Source organism: Globicephala melas, chromosome 1, assembly GCF_963455315.2.
Source record: "Globicephala melas chromosome 1, mGloMel1.2, whole genome shotgun sequence".
In the NCBI taxonomy this organism is placed as follows: domain Eukaryota; kingdom Metazoa; phylum Chordata; class Mammalia; order Artiodactyla; family Delphinidae; genus Globicephala; species Globicephala melas.
Window position 1 is genome coordinate 132285445 of NC_083314.1, and position 26212 is coordinate 132311656.

Below are 26212 nucleotides of genomic sequence, written 5' to 3' on the forward strand. Positions count from 1 at the left end.
CAGGCAGGGGTTCATTGCCCTGTTCTGCAAATAGGGAATCAGAAACTCCGAGAGACTCAGAGTCTGGCTCAGAGCCTCACAGTCTCTAGGGCAGGGCCCGGACACAGTTCATTCAAGCTGTGAATCCTGCCCTTGCACTCCTGCCCCTTCTCCCTTTACTCCTCTCTCACACTGTGCCCCAAACTTCTTGTATATCTCTGCCCTTGCCACTGGCCCATTAACTAAGAACAGTCACCAGCTCAGAACTAATTTCACTAGGCCAAGCAGGGACTGCTCTTTTTCAGGCTTCACATCCCATGCCATCTGGACACCCTTGACTTTCTACAGAACAGATGCGATGGTTTACAGGTTGTCATCAATCTTCACCATCACTTGGGAAGTCCAGTTGAGTCTGCAGCTCTAAGCTGCCATACATGTTCTTTTTCCCCAGGCAAGTACCTGTGTATTAATCTTAATGTCATGCTAACCATTTGAAAATCTTAAAACTTTACTTGGTTTCTCTAGGGTGGACAGTAAACTGAGAAATTGCCCTGGAAGCCAAGGCTTTCCTGTGGATTGGCTCAGGGAAGATCATCTGACTTAAAGCTCACTCTGCGCTTGGCCAATAGGCAGAGGCTGCGGTCTCCACACCGCCCAGCTCAGAGTTGAAGCCTGCTGACCCCCACCCCGTCCTGTCTCTAATCTAGCCTCCCTTCTAAAATGTTGTCATTTCATATACGTTCTGTGATTAGAATCAGATTGTATGTAACCTTTTGGAAATGGCTTTTTTTCTGCTCAGCATAATTCCCTGGAGGTTCATCCAAGTCATGATACAGATTTTTGTTTTGGTTTATTATCTAAAGTCCAAAAAAAAAAAAAAAAAGAAAAAAAAAGAAAATAAAGTCCATACATTAAATGAAAAAAATTTTAAGTTTAGGTTTAATTAATTTTTTTAAATTTTCACTTAGACTTAAAATATATATATATATATTTTATTTTATTTTTGGCTGCGTCGGGTCTTAGTTGCAGCACGCAGGATCTTTCGTTGTGGCGTCCGGGCTCCAGAGTGCGTGGGCTCTGCAGTCTCTGTATTTGCGGTACGTGGGCTCTCTAGTTGTGGCTTGCGTGCTCGGTAGTTGTGGTGTGTGGGCTTAGTTGCCCTGCGGCATGTGGGATCTTAGTTCCCCCACCAGGGATCAAACCCGTGTCCCCTGCATTGTAAGGTAGATTCTTAACCACTGGGCCACCAGGGAAGTGCCTCACTTAGATTTTTGATGGGGGTGTGAGTGCGTGTGTTTTTAATTCACTAACATCTGTAGCTGAAGTTACAGAAGCTAGATGTGCTACTTCCTAGCCAGGAGCCCTTGTTGATAGCTTGATCTTTTTGAGACTTGGTGTCCTCCCTTTTAGAATGAGCATGATAATTAGAACTTTATATTTGACTTTTTAAAGTTTCAAGGAGGAGAAGCGTCCATATTCCCCTCACTAGTGAAGTTTATTGCAAAGATGCAGGACAACGTCTTCTTTAGCCACAGGGTAGCTCAGTACTTCAAGTATTGGGATAAACAGCAGGCCTTGTGCATTGTTTATGTGTGACTCCCTGTCATTCCTATTATCCAGGAGAAAAGATCTGAACGGGTTGGTTGGCTGATTCCAATATAGAGAACCTGTAATGGCCCACACCAAACCCCTTGAAGGTGTCCTCTCGAGGCCCTCTTGTCGATGTGCTAGGGGAATCTATTAACGTCTCTGTCTGGCCACCTGTCAGAACCAAGCAAAGATGCCTTGGGAGGTGATGCCCCCTTTGCAGGAGGTATTCAGTCTGAGGCTGATGGCCACGTATCAGGTATGGGACTCCCCAGAGAGTACAGCTGACCCCTGGCTTTAGTCCTTTGTAGATGAAGGGCAGATATATTTCTTTCAGAGTAAAACACACGAAGTCCCCATTCAGTCCATGTGCTCAGAAGGGTCTCTGCATGTGAAAGGTCCTTAAGGCTTAATGGACCCCCAACCAGGACAGCATTTCACAAGATTTATAAGGAGCAGAATTCAACGGCCAAGAACACCTTTGGCCAACTATAAAGCCCTCTACAAATACTAGTGATTTCACAAAGTCGTCTGATTTAACATGAATTCAGTGTCATCTAAGTAGCATTTTGGTTATGTTCCACTAGGAAGGAAATTTCCGTGTGTGTGTGTGTGAGAGAGAGAGAGACAGAGAGAGACAGAGAGACAGATTTTTAAAAATAAGTGACCCTGGTTTGTCATAGCTATTCAGGTTAAACAGGAAAATGAAAACACACACGTACACAGACACACACACTCACACGCACATCTACTTGTGTTTCTGAAAGGAGACAGCAGAGTTCAGTATAGAGCTGGAAACAAAGCCAGCTGGTTCCTTTGAAATGTCAGTGGGCAGGAACCTACAGACTCCCATGATAGCTTGCGGATTTCTTCTGATAACAGTTACAAAGTGGCCAGCAGGTAGGAACAAAGGTCAGTCCAGGCACATCCGGGGCCCTGGGCTGTGACACAGTATCTAAAAACAAACATAAATCATTGAAAGCTTAGGAGTTCGGGCTCCTTCCTCAGACTCCACATTTGAGATGCAGAGAGGAACTAAACTACATCTTTGTATATTTAATCTAACAATTTTTTTCCCTTTTCAACTTTCAAAATAACCCATTTCTTAGATCAGGCTGAGCCTGGGGAAATGAGAGTATCACCCGCCCTGGGTTGAGCCCATCCCACTTGAAGACTGTAAATAGCTTATTCCACTTGGCAGGGGTCCTCCTCACCTTGGTAATGAGTAATTCCTGCTGGCTGCTGCTGACCCCAGGCTGGAGCAAGGCCTTCAGAGCACAGAAGGAGATCTGTGTGCCCCTTTGCTTCTTGGCTTCTGAACAGCCCAGCCCTGCCTGGAATCACTGGGCATTGACACTTTAGCGATGCCTGAGACCAGATGACAGATCTTCATTTTTCATGATGAATCCTACCGTTTTGATTTTGTGGATCTTGATAGGAATAGGAGCAGTAAGGTATGTCTTTGCATATCCCTTCCCACCCTAGACCCCAAGTCCTGAGGGCCCCTTCACCACCTATGCTCCCTTTTATCCCAGTAATTGATATATTTTCTTGTCTTTTATGATTTTTCTGTCAGCTTCACTAAAATGTGAGCACCTTCTGGGCAGGGACAATGTCTTTTTTTCTTGGTCTCTCCTGCCCCTAGCAAAATGCCTAGCACGTAATAGGTGCTCTATCAATGTTTATTGACTGAACACAGAAGAACCAGAATGCATCCGTAGGAAGGTGAGCGGGATCCACAGGAAGGGGGAGGCCCTGGAATCCAGGTCACACGAGGAGCTGGTGTGTGTGGTGTGTCGGGAGGCTGCAGTGGACAGGATAACGGACGCCCAAAGATGTCCACGTCTTCATCCCCTGCACCTGTGAATATGTTATGTTACGTGGCAAGGGAGAATTACAAATTGCAGGTGGAATTAAGGTTACTAACCTGCTGACCTGAACATCGGGAGATTATTGTGGATTATCCACGTGCTCAGTGTAATCACAGCGTTCTTTTTTTTTTTTTGGTATGCAGGCCTCTCACTGCTGTGGCCTCTCCCATTGCGGAGCACAGGCTCTGGACGCGCAGGCTCAGTAGCCATGGCTCACGGGCCCAGCCACTCCGTGGCATGTGGGATCTTCCCGGACCGGGGAACGAACCCGCATCCCCTGCATCGGCAGGCGGACTCTCAACCACTGCGTGACCAGGGAAGCCCAATCACAGGGTTCTTATAAGAGGTAAGCAGAAGGGTCATGGTCAGAGCAGGGGACATGATGACAGAAGCAGAGATTGGAGTGACATGGCCACAAGCCAAGGAACACAGGCAGCCTCTAAAAGATGGACAGGCGCAAGGAACAGATTCTCCCCTAGAGCCTCCGGAAGAAACGCATCTCTGCCGACACCTTCACCTTAGCCCTGTGAGGCCCATTTCCGACTTCTGACCTCCGGAACTACAGGATAATACATTTATATTGTTTTAAGCCCACTAAGTTTGTGATAATGTGTTACAGCAGCAGTTGGAAACTAATACAGAAGCTAATCGTAGTGGAGAGAACCTAACAGAGGGCATGAACCTGGAAAAGGAAATGGCCATGTGGGAATAGCTCAGTTAACATCCAAAGAGACCTTCCCGGCTGAATCACCAGAGATCAAAATTAGTTGACAGTACAATCGGAATTGGTTACTAGCTCAGTGTGTGCCACCTCTAGCCACCTAGGTAGTGAGTGTCTCTAATAACTCGGGAGAAGCCCTAGTACATCTACTGTAAAAGAGTCTGTCAGGCCTGGGTGTGAGTTCTTTGCCACCTGTAACTGTATGGTCTTCAGCAAGTTATGTAACCTCTCTAAGCCATAGTCGTCTTATCTGCAAACTGGGGACAAATCTGCCTCTTAATTAGCAGGGTTGATGTGAGGATTACATAAGATAACACATGTAATGTCCTTAACATAATGCCAGTCACATGGTAAACACTAACTGCTTTCTATTGCTACAAATATACATACAATCATGTTTATAACAGCAGTCTTTGAGGTATCACTGTACTCCTCACTGACTAGGTCATGTGTAGAGTCTGTGGTGAGTTCTGGGAACAGAAGTTCGAGAAGAACAACCAGGATGGTTAAAAGACCCTAAATCAGGTTCTGTAAAAAGAATGGCCAAATGAATGGGGAGGTTTGACATGAAGCTCTTTGAAATATTTTCAGCACTGGTTACATGATTTGTGGGATCCAGTACAAAATGAAAGAGTGGTTTCCCTCATTCAAAAAATTATTAAGAATTTCAAGGGACTTCCTTGGTGGTGCAGTGGTTGAGAGTCCGCCTGCCGATGCAGGGGACACAGGTTCGTGCCCCGGTCCGGGAAGATCCCACATGCCGCGGAGCAGCTAGGCCCGTGAGCCATGGCCGCTGAGCCTGCACGTCCGGAGCCTGTGCTCCGCAACGGGAGAGGCCACAATGGTGAGAGGCCCGCGTACTGCAAAACAAAAAACAAAATGGGTGGGAGGTGTCCAACCAGTCCTTCCTTCTGCTCACTGAAGGGACATCTATGAGCCTCACACTCCCCTTTTGCACCCATTCCTACCCTCCAGCATTGCTGACTTTATAAAGCAGAAAAACGGAAAATGTGACTTTGTAATAGACACACTTTGGTTTTTAATGGGGTTCTGTGGAGGGGAGTTCAGCCTTTTTTTTTTTTTCTTTTTTGCTATGTGCTGTCCAGATGCCTCTTGGGCATTCTGTTGTGTTCTTCTCACGCTGTGACATCATGACCACACGTATGAACCAGCACGGTCACCTGAGGGCTGTCAGTGTTGCGAAGGTCTGTGCATCCAGGAAAAGCTTTCTGTTGGAGTGTCCTGGAATAGCTGTAAATGCTCTCTCCTAGCTCTGCCATGAAATCACTGGGACGTTTTGTTGATTTCTTTCCCCTCTTCCCCCAAGCCCACCATGTTCTAAAAATGTGTTTCTCATTTTGTACAGTCTCTGCTCATGCCCTCCCTTCTTCCCTCCTGCGGTGGTGCTCTCTTTCCTTCCGAGGCGCGGCTGCACTTAGCATTCCATCCAGTGGGCTACACTGGTTTCACTGAGGCGGCTTGGAAGGGATGATGCCTTGGTCAATTAAACTGGAGCAGAATCCAGCCAGATTAGGAGCTAGATTATAATGCGTGTTCTAAGTGCAGGAATTGGAGCTGAAGACAGCGACTGAAATCATTTTCCCAGGTGAGCAGGGCCTGTGTGTCCAGCCTGTTTCCATGGGCTCTTGCGTGCCCCTTTTTGGGGGAAGGGAAATGGGAAGCTGGTTGATGGTGGCCTTAATGTTTTATTTGCTAGATTCTGTGATTCTGAAAGTGAGACATCTGAAGAAAAGGCGGCCTTGATGGGTGCCGTCATGCGCATGGCTGTGCCTGTCTCTAGTGGCTGGAAAAACCTACCTCCCGTTCTCATCACCTGGTAAACCCAGGATTTAAATACCAGGATGATCCAGAATGCCCAGACAGAAACCTCTTAAAGGTTGACACAAGCATGCTCTTAAAACGACCTCTCATCAGAGCACCTAGGATTCAAATAAGTAATGATTAAGAGTCATACAGCAACCTCCAAGTAGCTTATTTGATTCTTGTGAGTGAAGATTGCAGTTCTTTGAATTAAGACTTTCTTTAAAAACATATCCTTGAAGGCTAGGAGGATCCTCAGAGAAAGATATGAGAGTGACAGGCATTTCCTTTTTGTGTATAGATTAATTTCTTCTCACTTTCCAACTTCTGAACACCCTCTAATTAATGCTTTTTCCTTAAAAAAGTAGAGGAGTAAAGGGGCCAAATAGAGGTGCTTCTATTACAAACAAAGTCAGGTTGGATAAGAAGATCAGGCAAAGATATAAACTCCAGGAACATAAAGAATGAATTCTGGGGCACTTCCCTGGTGGTGCAGTGGTTGAGAGTCCGCCTGCCGATGCAGGGGACGCGGGTTCGTGCCCCAGTCCGGGAAGATCCCACATGCCGCGGAGCGGCTGGGCCTGTGAGCCATGGCCGCTGAGCCTGCACGTCTGGAGCCTGTGCTCCGCAACGGGAGAGGCCACAACAGTGAGAGGTCCGCGTAGCCACCCCCCGCCAAAAAGAATGAATTCTGGGGTCCAGACAATCGTGGAGGGCTCAGGCGAATATAGGAGCAATACTGGCTAAAATAGGAAGCAAAGTCTGCTTCCTAAGATTTGTTTAGATCCCAGGGAGGTCTTCACTTTTGCCTACGCTCAGATTTACCATGAACATTCCAAAGAGGACAGACATTTGGATTTGCCCTCCTGTTGTGTGCGTGTGGATGGGTGCACATGTGTATAATGTGTTCATGAGCGAGGGTCTTGTCAGACCAAGTGGTTAGGTACATTGTCCGTATTTTTGCTTTTTTAGTTTTTGTCTCATTTGTTCAAGATTTTTGAATCTCTTTTTTTAAATTGAAGTGTAGTTGATGTACAATGTTGTGTTAACCTCTGCTGTGCAGCAAAGTGATTCAGTTATAAATATATATACATTCTTTTAAAAATTCTTTTCTATTACAGTTTATCACAGGATTTTTTTTAACATCTTTACTGGAGTATAATTGCTTTACAATGTTGTGTGAGTTTCTGCTGTATAACAAAGTGAATCAGCTACACGTATACATATATCCCCACATCCCCTCCCTCTTGCGTCTCCCACCCTCCCACCCTCCCTATCCTACCCCTCTAGGTGGTCACAAAGCACCAAGCTGATCTCCCTGTGCTATGCGGCTGCTTCCCACTAGCTATCTATTTTACATTTGGTAGTATATATACGTCCATGCCACTCTCTTACTTCATCCCAGCTTACCCTTCCCCATCCCCATGTCCTCAAGTCCATTCTCTACGTCTGTGTCTTTATTCCTGTCCTGCCCCTAGGTTCTTCAGAACCTTTATTTTTTTTTTTAGATTCCATATATATGTGTTAGCATACGGTATTTTTTTTTCTTTCTGACTTACTTCACTCTGTATGACAGACACTATGTCCATCCACCTCGCTACAAATAACTCAATTTCGTTCCTTTTTATGGCTGAGTAATATTCCATTGTATATATGTGCCACATCTTCTTTATCCATTTATCTGTCGATGGACACTTAGGTTGCTTCCATGTCCTGGCTATTGTAAATAGAGCTGCAATGAACATTGTATCACAGGATATTGAATATAGTTCCCTGTGCTATACCATAGGACCTCATTGTTTATCCATCCTATATGTAATGGTTTGCATCTGCTAACCCCAAACTCCCAATCCATCCCTCCACCAAGATTTTTGAATCTCTTATGTTTTCTAGAGCTGCTCCTGTTTCTCCTTTCTCTTTGACATTGAAGTATTTGAAAGTTATCTTTTCCCATCAGAAGCATGCTGACTCTATGCCGGTTAGGACAAGGGGTTATCCCTTTTATGCAGCATCTTACCCACAGTGTTCACCAAGATAGTCTGCCTAACAGCTTTAAATGGGGGGCATTGAATAGTCAATGTAATCAAACCACCTATTTTTTCAAACTAGCTTGAGGGATTTTTTCCATTTATTTTGACTCCATGGGCCTCTGATATGCTGAGATATGACACAGCTTTGGGTATGGCATCACCTGTTCTAGAAACCAAGGCAAGAAGGTCTGCTGGGGAACTGGAAGTCAGTCTCCACTTTGGCTGTTTTCCCATGACCGCTTTGCTGGGTTTTCCATTTGCAACTGGCCCCCACTCCCTTCTAGGGCTCTACTCTTCATCCTTCTGTTCACATGTATGTGCTTTTTTTCCTGGGACACTGGCAATAATGTTCCACCTGGAGAGAAGCTTGTGTGTTCCACAGTGCTCCAAGAAGGAATTCTCAAGTATTTGTCGGTGAGAGGGAATAGAGGCTGCTACGAGAGTGATTGTACTTTTAGAGCAATTGTCTACTGCAGTGATCATTTCGGGGAGAAAAAAAGAAGTGATAGACTTGACCCCCATCAGAGAGAACTAGAACTAAGGGGAAGAAACTTCAGACATAACATAAGGGAGAACTTTGTAACCAGCCAGCTGAAGAGAGGAGAAACTTTGGCACTTCTGTCCCCAGAGGTGTTCAGGCCGAAGGTGGGCAGCCACTGTACTGGAGGACAGAGGACTCCTCAGGACTAAAGGTATTCAGAATCTGAAGAAATGAAAAATTATACTAAATGACTGCTAAAATTATTTCCAGTTCTCATACCTGATAATTCTATCAAATATTTTAAGAAAGGGGATTTTAAGAGCCCTCAAGCTTTTCTCAAAAATTTAATGCTGTTTTTGAACAATATAGAACACACATACACACTCACACACACATACCATTCATTCCTGCATTCACAGCTTTTCATATATTTTCCCTATTGTAATTATTCCACTTTTTTCTGTTTATGCACATTTATGATTACATAATATTTCATTGAATGGACATAGTATAATTTATTATTCCCTAGTTATTGGGTGGCTCCATTCTTCCAATGTTTAATTATTATAAAGAGCTATGCTCTAGATACTTTTGCATATGCAACTTCTCTTCCCTCTTGAAATACTTTATTAGAATAATTCGAGCTCATTAGGTTGCAAATTATACAGCTCATTGGAGCAGCCTAAGTAAAAGAGGTTTGTGGATAAGCATATAGAACAATCACAAAGATACAAAGTTCCACTTCCCTGGTGGCGCAGCGGTTGAGAGTCCGCCTGCCGATGCAGGGGACACGGGTTTGTGCCCAGGTCCGGGAAGATCCCACATGACGCGGAGCGGCTGGGCCCTTGAGCCATGGCCGCTGAGCCTGCGCGTCCGGAGCCTGTGCTCCGCAACGGGAGAGGCCACAACAGTGAGAGGCCTACGTACCGCAAAAAAAAAAAATGAAAGATACAAAGTGCAAGACACACGTAGGAACTGGAAAGGTCTTCAACACACCCCATCTCCCCTCCCCGGGCTCTTGTTTTCTTTGGACTGCCTTTCTTCTTTGCCTGCTCTTAGTTTCCTGTTCCCTTATAACTTTGGGTCACATGAGGCTTTGACTTGCCTTGGAGCCAGAAACCTCAGGTTTTTATCAAGAGTCTAGAGCCAAGCACTCTCTGACCAGAATTTCAGTATCTCTTATACCAGATTCCTGAGTAAGAGTCTGATAAGCCAAGCTCCTGAGACTTTGTGACCTGAGCTCTCCTCTGATGGGTGGAGGGGGAAGGGATTGGTAGTGGGGACAGGGCTCTGGAGTCTGTCCAGATTCAAACAGAGCTCTACCACTTACTAGCCGTGTAACCTTGTGGTAGTTACTTAGCTTTTCTGTGTCTCTGTTTGTTCCTCTGTAAAATGGGGGTACATTGGCACCTACTGCAAGAGGTTATTGTGAGGATGAAATAAAATAATCCTTGTTAATGATTATAAGAAAGGCACTAAGTCCTCAATATGTGTTCTTTTTTTTTAATTTGTTTTGTGGAAAAATATACATAACATAAAATTTACCATTTTAACCATTTTAAAGTGTACAGTTCAGTTCAGTGGCATTAAGTACATACACCTTTTTTGTGTGGTTTTTTTTTCTGGCCACACCACACAGCTTGTGGGATCTTAGTTCCCCGACCAGGGATCTAACGGCGGTCACAGCAGTGAAAGTACGGATCCCTAACCACTGGACCGCCAGGGAATTCCCAAGTACATACACATGTTGTACAACCACTACCATTGTCCATCCCTAGAAGTTATTCATCATTCTAAACTGTAGCTCTTGTTTTTAAATTATCATTGTTATTATTATTCAGATATGACTGCTTGGGTCCACCTTTTGGAAGGGTGTGATGGGGACGTTCCCCAAAGACAGGAACATAGTGGGTAGGCACCCTCCATGTCTACTGAAAATATTACACTCTTAAAATTCTTTAAGCCTTACAGATCACTTTTACACATTATTTTATGCAATCCTCCCAAGGAAGGACTTCTTAAAGTAGGAAGGGGTTATAATCCTTATGTTACAGGAGACCCACCTGAGGTTTAGGAAATCTGAGTTGCCCAACTTCTCCAGTCTTCTTACTTGTACAGTCAGGACTCAAGGTCAAGTCTTCTCATCCAAGTTCGTGCCTTCTCCATGACCCCTCAGAGACGTGATTACTCAGACAAGCTTTATACCATTTGTTTGTAGTTCCTATTACATAGGCTATTTCAGCTTATGAGAAGGAAGAGAAGAATTTCAGATTGGAACTTGTGGGTGGGTTTTATCGGGGAGGTACAGGCCTTCAAGAGGTCTGTTGGCTGGTTTAGTTTACCAGTCTTCATCCTAACATATAGGAAAAACAATAATTAGCTTTATTGTATACTGTGGTGACTCTGTGAAAGCCAAAGAGTGGAGGGATTGCTTAACGGATCTCTTAATTTTTACTTTGGGAAAGTCCTGAAATATCTGCTGGAAACCAATGGCATTACTAAGTGAGTTTTTTAAAGCGCAATAGTGAAAAAGGCACTGTTAGGATCAAAATGGGTGAGTGTCTGCTGGTGTCTTATGGTTTATAGAGAGAAACATACTGTGTATGATTGGCTGGATTAAATTGAAAAGATTAAAGTGGAAAAGACCTTTGCCAAATACCAAAAATCTTATAAAAAGTCTTCATTTTATACAAAAACCACAGGAAGGAAGCTTGTGTGGACTCAAGCTACCTCACAGCACCTTTCTAGAAACTAGATTAATGTTTGCTATTAGGCAGTGTTTCCATTAAAGTAATGACCACTTTTTTGGGTTAGATGCTTGCCTTCCATTTGGCACTTAGGCTCATTTCCTGTCACTTGTTCTAAAAGAAAATCACTCAGGATAACTGAGCACCTTAGTGTGATGAGCTTTCATTATGTCTGTTTTGATTATTCTTTTTGTATGAAACTTACAGATTCTCCTGTGCCCTTTCATAGCAAGTCACATATCTTCTCTTTGACTTTCAGCCTGATCCCACCCCATCTATGCCACCCTGATCTCACCCTATCTATGCTGCTCTATTTTCCTTAACTCTGCGGTACCAGTTATATTGATTTCCTTGTAACTCTCAAATATGTTATATTCAGCCAGTCTCTGTGTCTTTACCCATGCCTTCCCTGTACCCATGTGTAATACCTTTCCCCTTTATCCATCCTGAACATTTCGGTCCTTCACTGGCAACAAAATCCAACTTATTCGCTAAGCCTTTCTTTTCATTTCTTATTTTTTATTTATTTATTTTTGGCTGCGTTGGGTCTTCGTTGCCGTGAGCGGGCTTTTTCTCGTTGCGGCGAGAGGGGGCTGCTGTTCGTTGTGGTGCGCGGGCTTCTCATTGCGGTGGCTTCTGTTGTTGTGGAGCACGGACTCTAGGCACGTGGGTGATTAGTTGTGGCTCATGGGCTCTAGAGCACAGGTTCAGTAGTTGTGGCGCACGGGCTTAGTTGCTCCGCGGCATGTGGGATCTTCCCGGACCAGGTCTCAAACCCGGGTGCCCTGCACTGGCAGGCGGATTCTTAACCGCTGCGCCACGAGGGAAACCCTCTACGCCTTTCTTGATCATTTTAACCCACATAGATTTCATCCTGCTGTGAGTTTGTATAGCTTATAAATTACTACCATCATTTATTGAGCACCTATTAAGGGCCAGTCCCATTATCTCTGCTTCTCATTACAAATACACAAGGTAATCATTGTCATCCTCATTTTATAAAAGAGGAAACCGAGGTTTCAAAAAGATTAGGTAATTTGCCCAGAGTCAAACACCCTAAAATGCTAAGCTGAGGTTAGAACTGCAAGGATAACTGATTCCAAAGCTCTCCCTCTTTCTACCTATGCTGTCTCCTAACTACATACCACCCCGCTACATATGTTCTCTAAGTGTTTTATGTGTGCTAGTTTTTTCTCCTCAACTGGCTCTTAAAATCAGGGACTGTATAATTTAAAAATTGTATTCAACTGCTGGTTGCAGAGATCCTTTACTATGGCTTCAATAAGATAGAAGTTGATTTTTCTCTCACTTCAAAGGAGTCCAGAGAAAGCTGGCCAGGGCTGATAATGTGGACCCTAAGAGAGCATCATGGTCCAAGCCTCTTTTAGCTCTTCCCTCTGCCATCCCCAGGGTGTGAGCCTTATCCTTGTGTTTACAAGATGGCTTCTGGAAGTCCAGCCATCATTTTTGTGTTCCAGGCAAGGTGGAAGAAAGGATGAAGGGAAAAGAGTAGGCCTCCCAGTTGAATTTTAAAGACCTTTTCTGGAAGCCTCACCTTGCAACTTCTGTTTGTATCTCATTGGGCACCACATCTGCAAGGAAAGGCAAGGGAAATATTTTTTAGCTGAGTACACTGATGCACTGAACAATGACGGTAGTCTGTTTCCGAGAAGGATACAGATGTTGAACAGGCAGCTAGTTTCTGCCACAGAGACCCATGTCACGATCTTCTTTTATATTTGCATAGCACCTAGAAGGTGTTCAGTAAACACTGGTGGACAGTCTAATGTAGAGAAATAGTGGAAAAAGGTAATTTAGAAAACTGATAAATGAAGAAACTGAAGAGACAGGTAGCCACATGCGATTTCTAAGTATTTTTATTTATTTATTTATTTATTTGCGGTACGTGGGCCTCTCACTGTTATGGCCTCTCCCGTCGCGGAGCACAGGCTCCGGATGCGCAGGCTCAGCGGCCATGGTTCACGGGCCCCGCCGCTCCACGGCATGTGGGGTCTTCCCGGACCGGGGCACGAACCCGCGTCCCCTGCATCGGCAGACGGACTCTCAACCACTGTGCCAGCAGGGAAGCCCTCTAAGTATTTTTATAAAAAAGAAAAAAATACCCACTGTCTTCTCCCTAAACAACCCTGCTGTTATTCAGGCTTCCTGTATGGAATGAATGCTTAAAAAATTAACATCAAGATTAAGAAAATAAGGCCAAGTCATTTGAAATTATTTTGACTAGATTCATGGTTGTTTCTTTCAGCCTTCATTCTCTGCATACATTTTATTTCCATTAACAAAATTGGAATCATAAAATGTTCTGTTTTGCAGAAGGACTCATTGCAAACCACCACTACTGACAAAATGACCAGTACTCAGGAATAGCTGATGAGCACTTAGAGAAAAAGAGTAGATTACATTTCCAATAGAAATTAGTGCTATGCATTTCTGCAGCTCTTCTGAGTTTCTTATTTTGACTTGCAAAATAATTTGAACGCTTTTAAGAAATATCTATGGTAATTACCTGAAGTGTTTCACCAGCCCCCAGATTAACATCCAGAGAGGGTCTTTGTTTGAGATTAAAAGCACATTTTGTAATTTTTAATTTTGTTGTATTTTCAAATTTAGAAGAACGAATAATACATGGAACATCTGTATGTCCTATACACAGCATTACCAATTGTTTACAGTTTAGCCCATTTGCTTTATCATTCTCTCTCTCCCCCCCACCCCTCCCCCTCTCTTTTTCTATAGTATGTAGGTATGACTTTTTTTCTGAAATTTGGAGAGTAAATTGGCGATATCATATGTTAGGAGACCCCTAAACACTGCAGAATACTTGCTGAGAAAAAGATATTCTCTTATATAACCACAACAGTATGATCAAAACAAGAAGTTAACATTGATACAACACTGTTATCTAATACATGGTCCTTAGGCAAATTCCATTAATTGCCGCAGTAATGTCCTTTATAGCCGTTTTATTTTCCCAGGGCAGCATCCAGTCTTAGGTCATGTGTCACATTTGGTTGTCATGTCTCTTTAATCTGGAACAGTTCCTCAGCCTTTCTTTAATGTTCTCTAACTTGACATTTTTTAAAATATGGGATAGTTATTTGGTAGAATGTCCTTCAGCTTGGGTTTGTCTAACTTGCCTCATGATGACATTCAGGTTATACCTTGTTGGCAGGAATTCCACAGAAGTGGTACTCGGTCCTTCTTAGAGCATTATATGAGAAGGCACATGATATTGGTTTGTCTTAATAATACCACTGAAATTGACTTGGATTGCTGGTTAAAGTAGTGTCTGCCAGATTTCTCCACTGTAAAGATACTATTTTTCTTTTGTAATGAATAAATGATTTATAGGAGGTTTTTGGGAACTATGTAAATATTCTGTTCCTTAGCTAATATTCATCTACTAGTTATAGCTTCCACTGATGATTTCCAAATTCCATCATTCCTTCTATTTTCATTAGTTGTCATTTTACTGTGAAAACAGGTTTCTCTCCTAAGAGAGAGTTTCGGATGCTGTGTGGCTATATGTTTCTTTTTTTTCCCTTAAGCCAGTTTCTTTTTTTTCTTCCATTTTTTATTTTACAGCACTGTGTACGTTTAAGGTGTATAGCATGACGATTTTACTTACACACATCATGAAATGATTACCACAATAACTTTAGTGAACCTCCATCATCTCCTATAGATACAAAATTAAAGAAAGAGAAAAACAATTTTTTATCTTTGTGATGAGGAAAAGGAAAAATTTTTTCCTTTGTGACGAGTCGTCTTTCATTTATACTTTCATTTATAGTGTACAGCAGTGTTCATTTTATTTATCATGTTGTACATGACACCCCTACTACTTATTAATGTTATAACTGGAAGTTTGTACTTTTTGACTACTTTCATCTAATTCCTCCTCCCCCCACCCTCCCACCTCTGGTAACCACAAATCTGATCTCTTCTTCTATGAGCTTTTGGTCTATTTGTTTTTGAAGTATAATCAACCTATAACACTCTGTTAGTTCCCGGTACACAACATAGTGATTTGATATTTCTGTACATTTCAAAATGATCGCCATGATAAATCTAGTTTTCATCCATCACCATACAATGATATTACATAATTATTGACTGTATTCCCCATACTGTACATTTCATACCCATGACTCATTTATTTTATAACTGGAAATTTGTACCTCTTAATCTCCCTCACCTATTTCTCTCCTCCTCCCACCCCTCTGGCAACCACATGTTTGTTCTCTGTATCTAAGAATCTGTTTCTGTTGTGTTATGTTTGTTCATTTGTTTTGTTTTTTAGATTCTGCATGTAAGTGAAATCATACAGTGATTGTCTTTCTCTGTCTGACTTATTTCACTTAGCATAATGCCCTCTAGGTCCATCCATGTTGCAAATGGCAAGATTTCATTTTTTTTTATCATTAATATTCCGTTGCACATGTATGCCACATCTTCTTCATCCATTTTTCTATTGATGGGCACTCAGGTTGTTTCCATATCTTAGCTATTGTAAATAATGCTGTAATGAACATAGGGGTGCATATAGCTTTTCAAATTAGTGTTTTCATTTTCTTTGCATAAATACCCAGGAGTGGGATTGCTGGATCATATGGTAGTTCTAGTGGCTGTATGTTTCTGAGACTTTGTCTTAGTCTGGTAGGGTTGCTATAACAAGATACCATAGACTGGGTGGCTTAAACAACGAAAATTTATTTCTCACAGTTCTGAAGGTTGAGAAGTCCAAGATCAAGGTGCCAGCCAATTCGGTTACTGATGAGAGCTCATCTTCTGGCTTGCAGACAGCCACCTTCTCGCTGTAGCCTCACATGGTGGAGAGAGTGTACTGATGACTCTCCCTCTTTTTATAAGGGCATTAATCCCAACATGGGGTCTCCACCCTCATGATTTCATCTAAAACTAATTACCTTCCAAAGGCCCTAGCTCCTAATACCATCACATTGAGGGATTAGGGCTTCAACAGATAAATTTAGGGGGAACACAAACATTCAGTCCATAACAGACTTTATAAAGAAAAAAAATACCCCCCATTGTAAGAAGATGGTGTCTTCCTTGGGCTGGGTAACTGTGATAGTGAGCATTGCAGCCCATGCATAGTAAAAGTGATTCCTTACTCTGTCCTACGTAACCGGGGTCCCCGCCTCCCAGGCCACACAGCAAGAGGTGAGCAGTGGCTGAGCGAGCGAGTGAAGCTTCATCTGCCACTCCCCATTGCTCCCCATCGCTCGCATTACCGCCTGAACCATCCCCCTGCCCCGTCCATGGAAAAATTGTTTTCACGAAACCGATCCCTGGTGCCAAAAAGGTTAGGGGCCGCTGCTCTATAATATAACCCTTTTATACTATTCTCATTTTTATTATCAAGTGCTTCAGGAATTTGGCCGCTCTCCTCTTGTTTTAGCACAAAAGTCTGTTTCTTATGTGTTGCTATCAGACAAATCTGGATTTAAATTCCATACTTCCAGTTGTGTATGTGACATTGAGTACCTTCTTTGGACTTCAGTCTCTTTGCCTGTTAAAAAAGGATGACAAGACCTATTTCAACGTGTTGTTGGGGGTGGGAGGAGCAATGAGATAATGTATGCGAAAGCTTGTAACATGGTATCTGATATAAGAAAGTAGTTAATAAATACGTTTTCTGTCTTTAATTTAAAATTCCAATTTTTAGTGACCTGGTTTTGCAAGTTTCTTCACTTGTGAGAGGTTATATGCTTGACTTGCATAGAGAAGTTAGATGATCTTCTTAGATGTGGAGTCTGCATCAGAAAGAGAAAGGTTTAGTGCTATCTACCAACTTTTAGATGATTCATGTGGTTATATCAGTTTTATTCCTTCCTTTTTTCCTATCTTCCTCTTTCTTTCCTTTCATTTGACATGTATTTAATGGCATTTGCTATGTGCAGTCACTACTGTAGGCCCTAGGGACAGCAGCAAACATTTCCTGACCTGTCATCAGTTATATTCTAATCAAAGAAGACAGAGGATAAATATAGAAAACCACATTTTCAATTATGCATGGTAAGTGCTTTGGAAAAAAAATAAAGCCAGGAAGGGGAATAAGGAATAAGGATTGTGAGGGGGTTGCTATTTTATTAGATGATCAGAGAAGAACTCACTGATAAGGGGACATGTGAGCATGAAGGAGATGAGAGAGCCAGTCATTAGAGTGACTGAGGCAGAAGACTTCCAGGCAGAGGAAATCTTTCAAAGAGAAGACATCTAAGGAAGAGAATGACTTACTGAGAGTTGATCCAAGGGAATCACGAAAGAAGCCAAAGCAGTTCTGTGGAGCACAGCAACACGCCAGCTCCCTTCTGTGAGTGTGCATATTGGCAAAAGCAGAATGGCCAGATGGAGATCAGGGCTTGTGGCAGCTGTAGGGGCTGCAATTCAGCCCCGTCTTCAAAAAAGAATGTGCTTTCTTCCCGCAAGCTGCAAGGAGCGGCCTAATAATAATAATAATAACAATAATATTTTATCCTGTAGCCACACCTACTGGCTTAGTTGCTATGATAAAATCCTGTCAACTTTCAGTCAGACCATGGTTGGGAAGCACTGTAATGGGCATTTGCTAGTTTTTGACATCTCAACATCCATTTTCCTCTTCTTTTGGTAAACATATTCTAATTTCTCTCTGGTGAACTCCCCCTCCCCTACTTGCAGTCCATGAGCTTTGGGTCGGCTCTAACTCTGGCTACAGGAATGGAACCTATGACTCCTCTTAAAACTATGAGTGTACCTGTTCCCCTGGCCACTGCAACTGGGATTCATCTGCAGTCAGTCAGGACCAACTAGTCTTTTGCCAAAGCTGCTGGGAGAAAAGCAAGTGCTCACTTCCAGTTCACCTGAACCTGGGGCAATGTCGCCTGGAGCTGCTGGAGCCATATTCGTGCTATCACTGAAAAGTCTGTCCAGAACTGTGTTACACAGCAAAAGCAGAGCCAGGAGATGAATAGGGAGAAATGGGATCCTGTTGTCATTTTTACCCCACTGGATCAGGACATTCTTAAAGCCAAAACTATCCCAAGAACTTTCAATTCTGTGATATAACAAATTCCAGTTATACTTAAGCTGGTATAGGCTGTATTTTCTGTTAGTTTCCATTAAAAGAGGTTTCCCTGGTACAACAGACTTCCTCATTTCATTCAATTCAACCACTGTTAAAAGTCAATTAGGGGCTTTCCTGGTGGCGCAGTGGTTGAGAGTCCGCCTGCCGATGCAGAGGACAAGGGTTCGTGCCCGGCTCCAGGAGGATCCCGCATGCCGCGGAGCGGCTGGGTCCTTGAGCCGTGGCCGCTGAGCCTGCGCGTCCGGAGCCTGTGCTCTGCGACGGGAGAGGCCACAACAGTGAGAGGTCCACGTACCACAAAAAAAAAAAAAAAAAAAAAAAAAGTCAATTAGGACTCAATAAAAATACAAATAGCCCAATTAAAAATGGGCAACAGATTTGAATAGATGCTACAGACTAAATATTTGTATCCCCTTAAAATTCATTATGTTGAAATCTAGTCCTCCATTGTGGTGGTATTAGGAGGTGGGGTCTTTGGGAGGTGATTAGGTCATGAGAGCAGAGCCCTCATGACTGGGATTAGTGCCCTTGTAGAAAAGACCTCAGAGAGCTCCCTTACCCCTTCTGCCATGTAAGAACACATGAAACGACTGCCTTCTCTGAACCAGGAAGCGTGCTCTCACCAGACACCGAATCTGCCAGTGCCTTGATCTTGAATTTCCCAGTTTCCTGAATTATGAGAAAGAAATTTCTGTTGTTTATAAACTATGCAGTCTGTGGTGTTCTGTTATAGCAGTCTGAATTGACTAAGGCAATAGATATTTCTCCAAAGTAGACATGCAAATGGCTAATAAGCTCTTGAAAAGATGCTCAACATCATTAGTCATTAGGGAAATGCAAACCAAAGCCACAATGAGTTACAATTTCATATCTCCTAGGATGGCTTAAATCAAAAATACAGACAGGGACTTCCCTGGTGGTCCAGTGGTTAAGACTCCGCACTCCCAATGCAAGGGGCCTGGGTTTGATCCCTGATCAGGGAACTAGATCCCGCATGCTGCAACTAAAGATCCCACATGCTGCAACTAAAGATTCTGCATGACACAACAAAGATCCTGCACGTGGCAATGAAGATCTTGTGTGCTGCAGCTAAGACCCAATGCAGCCAAACAAATAAATGTTTTTTAAAAAATACAGACAATAACAAGTTTTGACAAAGATATGGAGAAGTTGAAACCTGTGTACATTTGGGAATGTAAAATGATGCAGCTGCTTTGGAAAACGGTCTGGCAGTTTCTCAAATAATTAAAGTTACCATGTGACCAGCAATTTGGCTCTTCAGTATATACCCCAGAGAAGTGAAAGATATGTCTACAAAAAGCCTTCTATGAAAATGTTCATAGCAGTTGTATTTATAATAGCTTAAAAAATGGAAAACAACTCAAATATCCATCAACAGGACATGGATAAACACATTGTGACATAATCATACAAATGAATACTACTCAGGAATGAGCTAGTGATACATACAAAAACATGAATGAATCTAGAAACACGCTGAATGAAAGAAACCAGACCTAAAATAATATAGTACATGGTATGACTCCATTTATATGAAATCCAAAAACAGGCAAAACTAATCTCTGGTGATAGAAATCAGAAAGTGAGAAGGAAAGGTATTTAATTAGAAAGGAAGTTAAAAAAAATGCTATCATAAAGGAAAAAAAGAAGAAAGGAACAAAAGGGTATGGAAACTTTCTGGAACTTCAGGTGCTAATTACATGGGTGTGTACGATTGTAAAACCTATTGAACTGAACCTTAAGATCTATGCACTTCACTTTTATTTTTATTAATGTTTTTAGATCTGTGCATATATTTTAAACATAACTCAGAAAGCTGCCCCAAACATAATAAAACATTGTAACATTATAAAGCATTATAACATTATTTGTTATAGCAGCCTATGCAGACTAATATGTCCTCTTTCAAATGGTAGAGGACATAATCAGGAAGTAGGAACACAAAGATAAACAGGGCACATTCCCCGCCCTGTGCCAAAATCTCAATCCCTGATTACAATGTCGCTACTTCTCCCAGGAATCTGTCATCACAATCAATCTCTGCTCCACTCTACTATGGAAACCTATGATGGGAGTGGCTCTAACCCAGGGAAATTTCTACTTTTAATGTCTGGCCAATGTGGATTAAGAGAACAGATAATCACTCCTTTAAACCCTTTTACCACTAAGGTAAAATGTGGAATAGCAAATTCAGTGTGCCTAGAGCAAAAGGTGTACAAAGAAGAGTCACAGAAGCACATAACACATAAACAAATACAGAGTGTATGTAGTGTCAGAGTTTCACGGGACAGTGTGATTAGGGAAAAAAATCTAAAATGGCTCTTTGGAGAAAGGCAATAATGAAAAAAGGTTTGAAAAACACTGATATAGACAGTACTTAAGGCAAGGAAAGTGGATGTGATCACCAAGAGAATGAGGGTAGACATCCTGGTCTTCAATGTATAGAGTCAGAGAGTTAATGAGATAACAGCAAAGAAGATCAAAATGATATCATTTTTTAAAATGTAGACTGGTTTTTCGTTTCTGATGAAAAAAGCATCCACCAAACTTACATGATTTGATATGTCTGAAAAGCTCTCCTATCCAAAAACATCTTTCCCCACCAACTTAAGAATGGACTGCATCCCCCCATTATTTTCTCCTTTGATATAGAGTACTGAAGTGCTAAATTAAATGTTATATTAAATTTTCCCTAATGAGTGTTTTAGCACAGGATTAATTTGCAACATTGTTTCTTCTTCTTCTTAGCAAGGCATCTCAACCCACTGTTGACTAAGGTGACCAAGTTACTCAAGGCCTCATCCCTCATCTTAGAATGGAGAACATTTATAAAACATGAATTCCCAAATTCCACTCCTTTTTTTTTTTTTTTTTTTTTTTTTTTTTTGCGGTACGCGGGCCTCTCACCGCTGCGGCCTCTCCCGTTGCAGAGCACAGGCTCCGGACGCGCAGGCCCAGCGGCCATGGCTCACAGGCCCAGCCGCTCTGCGGCATGTGGGATCTTCCCGGACAGGGGCACGAACCCGTGTTCCCGCACGAACCTGCATCAGCAGGCCGACTCTCAACCACTGCGCCACCAGGGAAGCCCCTCCACTCCTTTTTTACAAAGTTTTGTGCCAAAGTTCAAGAGAGCAGGTGATTTCTATCTAAAAATTCAGAAATTAAAAAGATAATGAAAGCAATAAAATAGTGATTACCATCTTCAAATCACTAAGGTAAAGAGCCACCAACCCTTACAAACTAAGTTTCCACTTTAGGTAACTCATTCTCACTTCCTTATTTCTTTCTTTGCCTCATCCCACCTTCCAGCATTATGCCTCATCACTTATTGCCTATTGATCAGTTTAACTCCAGAAAGACGATGGAAATCCTAAAATGCATAGTCACTTACAGGCTTCTGAAATATCTGTTTTGATGGTGTTTTATGGATTAGAAAGAGCCCTGTTGCTTCACTAGTATGGACCCTCTGTAACTTAAAAAAAAAAAGCAATGTGAATTCCTTTGGGGGAGTGGAGAGGAGAGAGTACAAAAGAAAAATGGTATTATTTTCCAATACCAAGGAAATTCATTAGGAAACACATTAAAATGCACTTGAGTAGTCATCACACTGACTTGTTTTAGAAAAGGCCCTGCTTTGGAAAAACATAGGGCAGAAACATCTTCCATGCTGGAGCTTGGCACAGTGAGACAGCAGGATGACAAATGTCTTATTCCCTATGGCGCCTTAATACATAGAGGACATCTGCTACTATGTGTTTCTCCCCCCGCCATGAGTCACCTTTATTACAGTCTAATATTATGTTACTGCTATTTTCCATGTCCACCTGTTAGTGATAAGACACAGATGTACTCCTCCAGTGTGTGGGAAACAAATTAATTAAGTCAGGAGGCTGAGCTTTTAGCCTCAGCTCTTGTACTAATTACGCAGTCTTAGGCAAATATCTCAAACTCTCTTTGCTTCAGTGTCTTCATATGGAAGATAGGAAGTATAGTAGACGTGGTTCCAATCACATGGAAGCTGACTTCCCCCTGCTCATTAGGGGTTCCTCAGGCCATAGAGCCAATATATAGAGAAGGGCTGATATTAAGCAGTAATTGGCTTGCTGCTACATGGGGATGGCATAGGGAAGGCTCTTTTTAAATTTATTTATTTATTGGCTGCACCGTGTGGTGTGTGGGATCTTAGTTCCCGGACCAGGGATCGAACCTGTGCCCCCTGCATTGGGAGCACGGAGTCTTAACCACTGGACCACAAGGGAAGCCCCAGGGAGGACTCTTTTTTTGTTTTTATTATTTATTTATTTATTTTATTTAGTTTTGGCTGTGTCAGGTCTTCGTTGAGGCATGCAGGATCTTTAGTTGTGGTGTGTGGGCTCTTTATTGCCGTGCACAGGATTCTCTAGTTGTGGCGCACAGGCTCCAGGGCACGTGGGCTCTGTAGTTTGTGGCACGCAGGCTCTCTAGTTGAGGCGCACGAGCTCAGTAGTTGTGGTGTGCGCGGGCTTAGTTGCCCCGCAGCATGTGGGATCTTAGTTCCCCGACCAGGGATCAAACCCACTTCCCCTGCATTGTAAGGTGGATTCTTTACCACTGGACCACCAGGGAAGTCCCAGGAAGACTCTTTTTAAAACTCAGGGATGCAGTGCATTCCTGGACATATATCCAGACAAAACTATAATTCAAAAAGATACGTGCACTCCTTTGTTCATAGCACCACTATTCACAATAGCCAAGACATGGAAACAACCTAAATGTCTATCAACAGATGAATGGATAAAGAAGATGTGGTACACATATACAATGGAATACTACTCAGCCATAAAAAGGTTGAAATAATGCCATTTGCAGCAACGTGGATGCAATTAGAGATTATCATACTAATGGAAGTAAGTCAGAAAGAGAAAGACAAATACCACATGATATCACTTACATGTGGAATCTAAAATATGACAAAAATGAACTTATCTATGAAACAGAAACAGAATCACAGGCATAGAGAACAGACTGGTGGTTGCCAAGGGGGAGGGGTTTGGGGGAGAGATGGAGTAGGACCTTGGGGTGAGCAGATGTAAGCTTTTATATATGGAATGGATAAACAACAAGGTCCTACTGTATAGCACAGACAACTATATTCAATATCCTGTGATAGGGCTTCCCTGGTGGCACAGTGGTTGAGAGTCTGCTTGCTGATGCAGGGGACACGGGTTCGTGCCCTGGTCAGGGAAGATCCCACATGCTGTGGAGCGGCTGAGCCCGTGAGCCATGGCCGCTGAGCCTGCGCGTCCAGAGCCTGTGCTCCGCAACGGGAGAGGCCACAACAGTGAGAGGCCCACGTACCGCAAACAAAACAAAACAAAACAAAAACAATATCCTGTGATAAACCATAATGGAAAAGAATATTAAAAAAAAAATGAATGTACCATATATATATATAACTGAACCACTTTGCTGTACTGCAGAAATTAACACAACATTGTAAATCAGCTATACTTCAATTTAAAAAACTGACAAAAAAAAAAAAAAAAGAACTCAGGGATGCAGGGGACAACCTCCTAGCATTCTTTGGCCCAGGGGCCAAGTCTGGTCACTGGAAAAGTACATTCGCCTAATGAAGACAAGACTACCATGCCTCATATCCCATATGTATGAATTTTAGGTCTCTCCAAACATGTTTTAGAAAAGCAGGCAAAAGCATCTTTATTCCTGCAGCCTGGAACAAGGAGATGGGTAAAAAACAAAACAAAAAAAATGAACAAAAACATTCAGCCCAAGTGCTGATAGAAAATAACAGGAGGGCTTCCCTGATGGCTCAGTGGTTGAGAATCTGCCTGCCAATGCAGGGGACACGGGTTCGAGCCCTGGTCTGGGAAGATCCCACATGCCGCGGAGCAACTAGGCCCGTGAGCCACAACTACTGAGCCTGCGCGTCTGGAGCCTGTGCTCCGCAACAAGAGAGGCCCTGACAGTGAGAGGCCCGTGCACCGCGATGAAGAGTGGCCCTCGCTCACCGCAACTAGAGAAAGCCCTCACACAGAAATGAAGACCGAACACAGCCAAAAATAAATAAAAATTAAAAAAAAAAAAAGAAAATAACAGGAAAAGAAATGGGAGGGGAATTCCTTGGCAGTCCAGTGGTTAGGACTCCATGCTCTCACTGCCAGGGGCCTGGGTTTGATCCCTGGTTGGGGAACTAAGATCCCACAAGTCCCGCAGTATGGCCAAAAAAGAAAAAGAAAAAGAATAGAAATGGGACATAGAAGGTAGCCTTGGGTACCAGCTTAGGCTCTGTGACCTGCTGCAGAAGCAAGGATTATACAAGCTCTGTTTTATTTCACTTAGTCATGTTTCCCTTTCCCCTAGACCACATGCTTTAAAAGAAAAATAATGGAGGTGGCTAACATTTTAGGTTCAGGTAGACACGTGACCAGCTTCTCATCACTCCAGATCTATTCTCTACCCTTCTTCTTTCTGGTACATTCCCTGGGAGGTTGACCTAAATGCACTGCATCACTTCCTTCTGATTTCTAGTCTGGTTCATCAACAAGGGAGCACAGAGAGAGGATCAGACGAAAGAAGGGAAAAGAGTACAGTCAGCGTATTCACGCTCTTTCTATAGTCACTGTACTGTGAGCGGGCTGCATCCTTCCACTAGATGTCCTAGCTCCTGTCAAGCAGCTCTGTTTCCTGGTTCTTATACTGGCTTTCTCTCCTTGCCCCTTCAAGCCTATGTGTGGTAATGGAACTACTAAGTTATTAATACCAGGGTTTTTTATTATCACTTTTGGGTTCCTTAAATCCTGCCCACACTTTTGTAAAGAATCCCTTTATTAAACTCTCCTCAAATTACCAAATTTGCACAAATAAATGATGTCTCTTCTGGTGGGGCCCTGACTAATGTAGACAGGGTTTTCACAGGAACCACAGGTGGTAATTGAAAGATCAAATGACATTTGTTTAAAATGTGTGTGAAATTTCTATGAAGAATATAAGGACTTTGTAGAAGTTTAAAGGAAACATATGTAATATATATAGGAAAATGCATAAAATGTATATGCATAGTTTAAAGAATAATTTATAAAATGAACACCTATGTAACCAGTACTATGATCCAGATATAGAATATTGCTGGCTCCCTAGAAACACAAACTCTCCATCCCACCCCCAGTTAAAATCACCTTTATTCTGTGTTTTATGGAAATTATTTCATTGCTTTTCTGCATTTTACCAACTAATGTGTATTTTATCAGCTATGCAAGAGCATCCTTTATGTTTAAAAAATTTTTTATTAAAGCATAGTTGATATGCAATGTTGTGTTAATTTCTGCTGTACAGCAAAGTGACTCAGTTATACATATATTCTTTTAAATATTCTTTTCTATTATGGTTTATCACAGGATATTGAATATAGTTTCCTATGCTATACAGTAGGACCTTGTTGTTTATCCATCTTGATGCAAGCATCCTTTAAATCTAGTTTCATTTTGCCTGTTATAAAACTTATACATATGGAGTCATACTATAGACATTATTTTGTCTTCTTTTGCTCAATATTATGTTAGATTCATCCATGTTGTTGTATACAGCATCCATGTCTTATACTTTGTTCACTTTCTCTGCTGTCTACTGTCCCATAGTAACTATATTCAACCCATAATTTATCTATTCTACTTTTGATAAATGTGAATTGTTTCCAGTTTCAGGCTATTCAGAACAATGCTACTAAGAAAATCTTGTGCTTACCTCTAGGGCACAATGCAGAAGTTTCTCTAGGACAGTGGTTCTTGAACTTTGTGGTTTCAAGACCCCTTTACAGTCTTAAACATTATTGAGGACCCCATGGAGC

At 42.3% G+C, this 26212-nt stretch overlaps 1 protein-coding gene across 1 annotated transcript in view; it reads left to right on the top strand.

Moving 5' to 3' along the window:
• JAK1 (Janus kinase 1) overlaps positions 1 to 26212 on the top strand; it is a 228896-nt gene that overhangs the window by 20012 nt on the left and 182672 nt on the right. The window lies entirely within an intron of this gene.